The 10,161-nt window shown below is 35.1% G+C and overlaps 1 long non-coding RNA gene across 2 annotated transcripts; it reads left to right on the forward strand.

Moving 5' to 3' along the window:
* The first annotated feature begins 324 nt into the window (after positions 1 to 324).
* On the forward strand, positions 325 to 3,547 carry LOC148916814 (uncharacterized). 2 transcript variants are annotated; one of them, XR_016127393.1, is made up of 3 exons: positions 511 to 823; positions 914 to 1,915; positions 2,028 to 3,547. It is a non-coding gene; the product is annotated as an uncharacterized LOC148916814 (long non-coding RNA). The 2 variants fall into 2 exon arrangements; XR_016127392.1 differs by having other exon boundaries at positions 325 to 1,915.
* The last annotated feature ends 6,614 nt before the right edge of the window (positions 3,548 to 10,161 follow it).

The following is a 10,161-nucleotide window of genomic DNA, read 5'->3' on the forward strand; positions in this document are numbered from 1 at the left end:
ATTTTGTAGATACTCATTCAAAGATTATCTCTATAAAAAATCACTTGAATCCGATATCATTTGACTACTCAATTGAGTTATTGAAATTTTAGTACTTTCTTGAAGACCGTGTTCATTGATTTTGTAAGACACAATTGGATGTCGAAATGATTTCCGATTTGTCTAATTTTTTGTAAGGATGATCTATGAATGAAGACCTAAAAAATAGATGATTTGGATCACCTGGAAAAAAATTGTAGATGCTTAAAGGCGTCCTCAAATAAAATTATTTGAGGATCCTCAATAGGGGACTGTATATATATATATATATATAAGAATCCGGATTCATCGCTGGCAGCAACTCTTACTCTCAACCTACTTTCTTATTTCTTATTGGATTAGGCCATATATATATATATATAAGAAAATTCTACAGTGCGCCATGTGCATGGATGCGCCGCTATTATAGACCATTAGATAAGCTATTGTGGGATGTGGGGGTAATCTACACCGTTGATAGTAAGTGACAGGTTAAATGGGTTGCTCCAGGTAAAAGAGAACCGAAACAAAAACAACAGAAAAGAAAGAAATCTGAAAAACAAAAGAAAGAATGCTCAGAGACCCCTGCGGCTCCCCTCTCTTCTTCTTCTTCTTGGCACTGTCAGTCTTTGTTCCATTGTTGCTCTCTCTTCTTCAGTTGGGCTTCTTGGTTCGAACAATGGCAACTTTTGGATATCAATTTGTCGATCTTGAAGTCACTCTCTCGCTCTCGCTCCCTCCTGCTCTCACTCTCCGTCTCTATCTATTCACTTCATCTGTGCTCTGGAAATCGATCTGCCATTAGGTGAGTCTTTTCCTTCCTCTTTCTCTCTAGTTATGCTTGTTAGGGTTTATTGGGCTTATGATCAACGTCACATTAAAATCCTCAAATTAGGATTGAGTACTTGAATGAAAGCGAGAGAACCCCATCGGAGTTTAGCAAGACAGCCCCATTTCAGTGAAGAATGTATTAACTATGTTGAGCAAGACAGCCCAGAGCTCATCACACTCATTCCATTCGTAAATTTTTGCCTTGCTGAACAATGGATTGGCAAAAATTAAGTCCTAGATAGGAAAATCCCTCCTCAGCATCAGAAGATCTCCTTCGTCAAGCTTCAACCCTGCACAAAAATCAGGAGCTCCATCCCCAACATAGATGAACTGTTTATGTTTCTTCCCATCTGTTGCAACAGAATCTTGAATCTTTCCCATTATTAGACCCTGTAACAAAAGAAACCCCACAAACATATTAAACCAATGTAATTAAATTTGTGATTTTATTTGGGGTACGTAAATATATGCAATTAGTTTAGTTTAATCACCTTGCACATGCTGGGAGGGCAAATAGTACAGCCATGAGAAGATGAGTGGAAATCATGGTAGGGTAAGATTCTAAGCCTGCCCTTTTCATCAATAATGCATGGGTTGGTGTTGATTTCTGAGAAACAATCCATTAGCCCATGATGCTTCAATATTGTGTCTATGAAAAATTCATTTGCAGCACTTAACACCCTCATATCGCACCTGCATGTGTTACAATTAGAATTCTTCATAACAATTATAGCATAATTTGTTCTGTTTTGTCAATTCCTGGTATGTTTATAAGTAAAGGAAATTACCCAAAAGCATGGGCTGATTTGATTGCTGAGGCAAAGTTGAGCTGAGCAGCGCATAATAGTGTCATCCGTCCGACCCTTCCTCGTTATTCTAATCATGGATTATTGTTGGAAAAATAGGTTGTGAGTACTTTCTTTTCCCCTTTTTTGTGTTTTAAGATCTTCTGAACTATATTTGACCGCACCTTCAGCCCCAATTCCTCATGCCACGTCATAAGCGTGTATCTCTCTCCCTCACCATTGCAACTCCAAAGAGTTTGTTCCATTGGACCATTTGGCAGGTCAATTTTATGTCTTTCTCTTCCATCAAGATTACTTTCTTTAATTAGCCCTTAATATGAATTAGTATAATTGATTTTGTATTTAACAAGTTGGTGGGTGCTGGTGTTGCAGAGCCTCTACTGGTGCTTGAATCCAAAGGACTACGAGGATGATTAACAACTTAGTAAGATTGCTTATGTAATGACATGAAAGTAAGATTTCTTATGTATTTTTCAACTATGAAATATTTGGTTCACACCAAAAGAAGAAAACAAAATTATTTCTTAATGTTTTGCTACGGTTTTTTTAGCTTGCTGTTTGTATACATGGTTTTGAAAATAAAAAAAGGTGTTGACTTTCTGCTAATCTGATATTTATGTTATCGAAAAAGAAAAATCCTTGTTATTGGGTGAGAATTTTGTAGTATTTGCTTCATATATGCCCAGAGAAATTATGAAAAGTTGAGAACTTTTGTACACATCACATACGTATGTTGATGAGGAGATACACTATATTTGTCTTTTGGGGTTTGACCTATGATAATTAGGTTGAATATCTGAGTAGTTTTGGATTGTACCATTGGAACCAACTCTTCTCTCAGTTTATCGTTGTTAGTATTTGTCAACTAACTATGAGTTTTATTTTCGAAATTGATATCTTCAAAGGGGTTGGAGGGCCTTTACTGTATTCCACTCCATTGATGCAATTAGATTTCACATATTCAATTCCTGCTTTCTGTCTGCAAATTGGATTTTGTAAATTCAATTGCATTTCAATTACCGCATGTTCATCAATGTTTGTTATTTACTTGTGACTAGGATATTAACACTTGCAATGAAAGTAAAATTTAATTGATATGTTAATATTGATATATATTTTTAATAATATTTCCCTTAGGTTTTGTGTGATTAGAATGGTTAAAAGCACTAAATTTTATTGTTTTAACATATTTGTTTCTTTTCCAAAAAAAAAAAAAAAAAGGAGAGAAAAAAGAGGTTAACAATTACATAGTGCATGTTTGTCAATTGGCAACATAAGGCGGCTATGTTGTTGCAAAATAAAGGAAGTATGAGCTTGACGTAAGGCATGGTGCTGAATTGAAGATGGGAGTGACGAGGGAAAGTCCTAGTCTTTTTGTTTTGTTTTTGTTTTTGTTTTTTTATCTGTAGTGAATTGCAGTTCAGTTTTCTTTTCTTTCTACTTCTATTGTTGTTATTCTTCAGCCATGTCAAGTTGGCAATCGACAAACGGGAACCAGGTAATTGCATTTTCAATTTGCGAAAGCAGACTGCCTGAGTGGCAATTGTACATGGCCTTGGAGATAATGGTTGAAGCTGGTCCCAACTTTTGACTGCTTTCTTTGCACTTTTTGTTTGATATTCAAAGCCTATAAGATTGATGATGAAAAAGTAAAAGAAAGGAAAAAGAAAAGAACAAATCTCTACCCCAAACTGGCATATTGCTTTCTATTCAAGTTAAATTATGTTGTAGGTTCTTTTTTCGTTTACAATGATAAATTTGTGATTGTTTTCATATTAGCGTTTGGAGTCTATTTATTTGGCTACTTGAATTTGTAATATTTTCATTGTATCTGGAGATTGTACTTTTAAAAAAATATATATACATAATGACTTAAGATTTTAGATTTATAATTATTGGTTATGTAGAGTGAATGTATTGAACAATACTTTCAATTACATGAATGAAGTTTATGTTGGCTTTGATGAGGATATAGTACCATTGAGAATAAGCTTTTAAAGTAAATTTGATTGTTATATCATAGTTTATGTGCCAATTGAAACAATCATCCCATTAGCATTGTGAATAGGCATATTTTGAGATTAGTGTATGCATATTGTTGTTATTGGCAGTCTTTTCAATTTTATGAAAGTAAATACAATATGTGATTTGTCAATGCAATTAAAACTAACAGGTAGTGCCATTTGCAATTCAGTCGTGCAATTGACAAAGAAAATAGTACTATTTGCATTTCAGTCGAGCAATTGCCATTATATGTGCACAATTAATTGAAAATGTAAATATAATATGTGATTTGTCAATTCAATTGACAAACAAGTAGGGTAATTTGCATTCTAGTAGTGCAATTGACAATTAAAGTAGTCCTATTTGCATCTGAGGCAATATTAACATCTCAACGACATCGAAAATAAACTTTTTACAAAGCAAAAAAAGCTCCCAACCCTAGCCCCCCTCTCTTTTAGCGCCGCCAGGTGGCTTGCTCACCACCATTTTCTGTTGGTTACTGGTTTCTCTTTGGTGGGTGTCGGCTTGCTATGGTGGCGCGGCTTGTGGCTGTAGGATTGTGCGGCACATATTTGTTAATGGTGTTAGGGTTTCTTAATGTTGTGTTGTGCTTTGCGGGCTTTTGCCTTTTATGGGCTTTTTGCCGTTATGTGGGCTTAATGCCTTTATGTGTGCTTCTATGCATTTTGTTAGTTTTATTTATCGTGGGCTCTATGTCTGTTTGTATTACATTGTGTGTGAACTCAATTATTTGAGTTCATTTTGATGTAATCTGACTTTAACCTTCTATTTAATGAAATTCGATTCAAAAAAAAAAAAAAAAAAAAAAAGGTAGTCCCATTTGCATTTCAGTCTTGCAATTATCATTATCTTTGCACAATTATGAAACGTAAAATCTCTCACTAATGATAAATCCTTCATAATTAATTGTATGTTCAAAATATTGTAATCCATGTGCAAAAAACTTAGTAGAATGCATAAAAACATTGCTTAATAGAATGCAATTGTATTTTTCTTTGCAATTCGTAACTTCTGTCCTTGCAATTGAATTATATGCACATTATTGCAATCATGTTATACATTTTATTCCTAGAAATGCATGCTTTATAAGTTTATCTTGAAAATACAAAATAAAATTAAACTATATATTTGGATAAGTGTATTTCTAAAAAGGAACATTTGAATTGATTAAGGGTAATTTGTCTCCTGTTTGACAATTGCCTTTGATACCAAAAAGAAAGGAAAGAAAAAAAAAGGGTATGATTTACGAGGTTTTGCATCATGATTACAACTTTAAGGTTCTTCCTAATCCCTAATCTTGCAATGTGGAACCATAACATTGTAAAATAGTGATTTGCAACATTATGATTTTGGTGAACCCTAATGTTGTAATCCAAGAGCAAAACCTTGTAAATTGTTACCGAAACTTGTAAGTTACGAGTTTAGAGATTCTTTTTACGACGTTATGGTGCCCTCAGTCTTTAATCTTGTAAAACATTTTTTTACTAGAATAATGACCCATTTTACATCACTAAGGTTCACCATTACCAATTCCTTGTAATGTGGATCCATAACATTGTAAAATGGTGATTTACAACATTATGTATTTGGTGAAACCTAACGTTGTAATCCAGGGGCAAAAATTTGTAAATTGTTACAAAAAACTTGTAAGTTACGAGTTTAGGGATTCTCTTTACAACATTAAGGTACCATCAGTCCTTAATCTTGTAAACTATTGTTTACTAGAATAAGAACCCATTTTACATCCCTAAGGTCCACCATTATCAATTCCTTGTAATATGGATCCATATCTTTATAAAAGGCTGATTTACAACATTATGGATTCAGTAAACCCTAAAGTTGTAATCTATGAGCAAAACCTTGTAAATTGTTACTAAAAACTTGTACGTTACGAGTTTAGGGATTTTCTTTATGACAGTAAGGTACTCTCGTATCCCAAAATTGTAAAATCGGCCCTTAATCTTGTAAACCCTCATTTTACTATAATAAGAACCCCAATTTACATCCTCATAGTCTGGACTTACCTATTCTTTATAATTTGGATCCATATCCTTGTAAAATAAGGATTTATAACGTTAAAGATTATGAGAACCCTAACGTTATAATCGTGGTACAAAAACCTGTAAATCACTACTTAAATCGTGTAACTTACATGTTCATGGATCCATTTTACAACGTTTTGGTACCATCATATCCCAAAATTGTAAGATTGGCCCTTAATCTTGTAAACTCTTATTTTACTAGAATAAGGACCTAATTTACATCCTCATGGTCCGAACTTACCTATTCTTTATAATTTGGATCCATATCCGTATAAAATAAGGATTTACAACGATAAGGATTATGAGAATCCTAATTTGTAATCATGGTGCAAAAACCCGTAAATCACCACCCAAATTGTGTAACATACATGTTTATGGATCCTCTCTACAACGTTATGGTACCTTTGTATCCCAAAATTGTAAAATTGGCCCTTAATATTGTAAACCCTCATTTTACTAGAATAAGGACCTAATTTACATCCTCATGGTCCGCACTTACCAATTCCTTGTAATGTTTATCAATATCCTTGTAAAATAAGGATACAACATTAAGAATTATGAGAACCCTAACGTTGTAATCGTGATACAAAAACTTGTAAATCACAGCCCAAATCGTGTAACTTACATGTTTTTGGATCCTCCTTAAGGTTATAGTACCCTCGTATCCCAAAATTGTAAAATTGGGCTTTAGTCTTGTAAACCCTCATTTTACTAGAATAAGGACCCAATTTACATCATCATGGTCCGGAGTTACCAATTCCTTGTAATGTAGATCCATATCATTGTAAATGGGTATTTACAACATTATGGATTAAGTGAACCCTAATATTGTAATCCTGGTTCAAAAACTTGTAAATCCCTACCTAAATCTTGTAACTTATAAGTTTTAGGATCCTCTTACAATGTTATGGTACTCTCATATCCAAACTACTTTAAATCACTATCCAATCATATGCCAATTGCCAAACAAGAAGGGCATAATTGCATGACCGTTATGCAATTGCATTTTCAAAAAGTGGAAACTTGATAACTTGTATAATCGGTAACCAATTTTTTAAAAAATATGAGAGCATCATAAAGGACAAATGGTGCATGGGTGCACCTGGTGCACTATAGAAGGTGCCCTACTTATTTTACTCAAACAGCCTTTGAAAGCTTCACCGTTGTCTCCTTTTGACCAAAAACATTACTCCCTGAGATTTTGAACACCCTTCCTAGATCTTGATAAACTTTATTATCAATATTACTATAACACACTGTGGTGTTAAATTCACAATCAGCTTCCTAAATCAAATTTGTAGGGTCTGATTATGAATATATAAATATTGTTGGAATTTTAAAAAAAGTTTTAAAAATTTAACCGTTTTGATTAATTTAATTATTTTTGCTGTTTTATTTTATTTATTGTGGGGGTTATAAATATTTAATATTCAGGTTTTATTTCTATATTAAATGCTTTAATTTTATGGTTGGTGAAGGTTACATGTTCTTGGATGCCTATAAAAGGCTATTCCTCCTTCACATTTGAAACACCCACAATACACCATCAGAATATCACATACCACAATCACCACCATAAACTAATTCCATCAGAATATCACATACCACAATCACCACCATAAACTAATTCTCTCCTTTTCTACCTTTATATATATATATATATATATATATATATATATTCTCTACTTTATATTATTATTTTAGCAATGATTATGCGACTTGGATACCTATATCAAGGTGCTAATAGTAGATCTTGAGTTTTTGTTAGGACGACATCTTTGACGTGCTTCACTATACCGAACTCACCTTCTTACTTATTATTTATTTTCCTTCTTACTTAACATGCGAAATCATATTTTCCAGGTTTAAATTACATAATTACTATGCGGGAATTATTGTTACCCTAATATGGTATCAGATTTTTATAAATAAATAAAAAATCATACCATATTATATTTAAACCACTTCTTCATTGTTTCGCATGGACGCAGAGAGTATTTAATGTCTTATATTTGAAATCTTAAATGTGCCATAATTGGTTTTTGACATTAGCTTTTTGGTTCCAAAATTGGTTAGTTGCTATTAACTTATTTAGAAGCTTTTGCATTACGAGACCTTTTATTATGCAGGTTTAATTTCAAAACTTTAATGTTAATTTCATGACGTTTAAAGCTTTTATTTTTGGGAGTAAAGTTGTTAATATTGTTAGGTGATTATTGCCTTTAATGTTCTGAACATTTATGCAATTTAATTACATCTATGTTTTAATGCCTTGGATTCATTTTAAAGTTACCAACACCTATATCTTTCGATTGTGTAATCTTCATATTAGTTACTTGAGTTAATCTTGATACAAATATATTAAGTGAACTAATGTTCTTTTGATTGTGAAGTTCTTGACAGATGCCACGTTGAGTTAATTACCAGGAAGTGTACATTGTGAAACCTTCTGGAGAAAACTAAAATAAAATGATAAATTATATCACTATAAGTGGCATTTAATTTTGAGTTTTGGTGTAAGGCTTTCAAATCCTAAATTTTTTAAGGTATTCTTTTTTACTTTTATTTTTGTTAGGCTTTCAGTGGTTTCACTATTATATTTACAATAACTATCAATATGATTGTGAGTTAGCACATCTTATGAATTTAAAAATAAATAAAATTTTATGACAAAGCCTGTGGGGAAACTTGTTCATGTTCTCTTTCTTGACAAAGGAAGACAGATTGTGGATACTGGTAGGAGGTCCATGGACTTTCAACCACTTCCTTTTGGATTTAGCGGAGGCTGACGGCATGGTTCAACCTTCTAGAATTCCGTTGATAAAACAGGAATTTTGGGTCCAGCTACAGGGGCTCCCTCTTGCGTTCATGACACGAGCCACGGGAAGACAGATTGGGGAGGTGCTAGGGGACTACATCACCTCTGATCAAAGTAAATGGGGGTCTGTGTAGGAAGCTATTTACGAGTCCAGGTGGGGCTGGATGTGACCAAACCACTCCGGCGATGTCTGTCTATCCGGTTGGGTGAGGGTATAGATAAGGTTGTAAGAGTGGAGATTCGATACGAAAAACTTCCACATACATGCTAGCTATATGGCAGATTGGATCACATGGAAAGGGAGTGTTCTAAATACGCAGGTGAGGGATTGACGAATACTGACAAACCATATGACAAGTGGTTTCAGGAAGATTTGTTTGGGCCAGATTATCATCGACCGCCAGGACGCCGATTTGGTTTGACCTCTAAGCCATGGTCCATGTAGGCTCCAGCAATGGTCGAGGAGGAGGAGGAAGAAGAGGAAGAGATGGCGGCTGGTGCAAGACGGCGGCGTGGTGAGGAGGCTAGGGCTGGCTTGGACAAGAATCAAGGAGATTCGCAACCGCCACAAATTATGGCGGGATGTGCGGTTACTGATGTCATTATGTCAGATGCGGAAATCCCATTATTGGAGGCAACTGAAGGGACTCAATTCCCTCTCCCAGATTTGAATATAACGCTTGAAGTTAATGCTGATGATGAATCAAGGGATTCAAGGGCCATTATTCGATACGAGGAGAATTCAATAAGGGGAGCTGGTGGGACATTAAAACCAATACAGCAGTTACATGAGGAAGGTTTTGCTCTGTCTCCTACGTGCTCTAACTTCTTTGGGCTTGTAACAAAGGAACATGGGCCACGGATGGGGGATGTGGGCCAAGACGACCTGTTTGGTTTGGGTCCAATTATTCAACAGATATCGTTGGCAGCCAAGAAGGAAGCCAAGAGAAAATCCCGACACAGAATAAAGAAACAAAGGAGTATGCACAAGTGGGACCAAAGATCAGACGGAGAAGTAAACCAAAACGGCAAACAAGGCCCACGAGGGGTTAAGGTTTTTGAGATGCTACTTGACCAAAAAAAAGTTGCTTATCTTCTGGTTCTTCTGTATGGCAACAAGAAACGGTGGAGGCTGACAAGCATCAGCCCACAGGGCGCAATGAATCTACTAAGTTGGAACTGCAAAGGGCTTGGGAACCCTTGGACAGTTGATGCATTATGGTGTCTTCTCCGTAATGAGGATCCCAAACTTGTGTTTCTATGTGAAACACATTGCTCACGAAGTGCTATGGAAAAGATTTGTGTAAAATTGGGCTTTCGATAGAGTATAGTAGTAGAAATTCACGGGGCATCTGGAGGGCTATGTCTGATGTGGACGGAGGAGCTAGTGGTCACGGCTCGCTCTTTTGATACAAACCATATTGATACTGAGGTGGAGATTCTTGGAGTACGAGGTAAGTGACATTTTACAAGATTTTATGGGCGTCCAGTTACCGGGGAGCACTATCGATCATGGGATTTATTGAAAAGGTTGGGAGCGACAAATTATTTGCCTTGGTTGTGTTGTGGCGATTTCAACAAGATTCTAAGAGCTGGTGAAAAGCTTGGTGGGAGAAGGCGG

The sequence above is a fragment of the Prunus mume genome, linkage group LG5, assembly GCF_029339155.1.
Source record: "Prunus mume cultivar Tortuosa linkage group LG5, ASM2933915v1, whole genome shotgun sequence".
NCBI classification, from domain to species: domain Eukaryota; kingdom Viridiplantae; phylum Streptophyta; class Magnoliopsida; order Rosales; family Rosaceae; genus Prunus; species Prunus mume.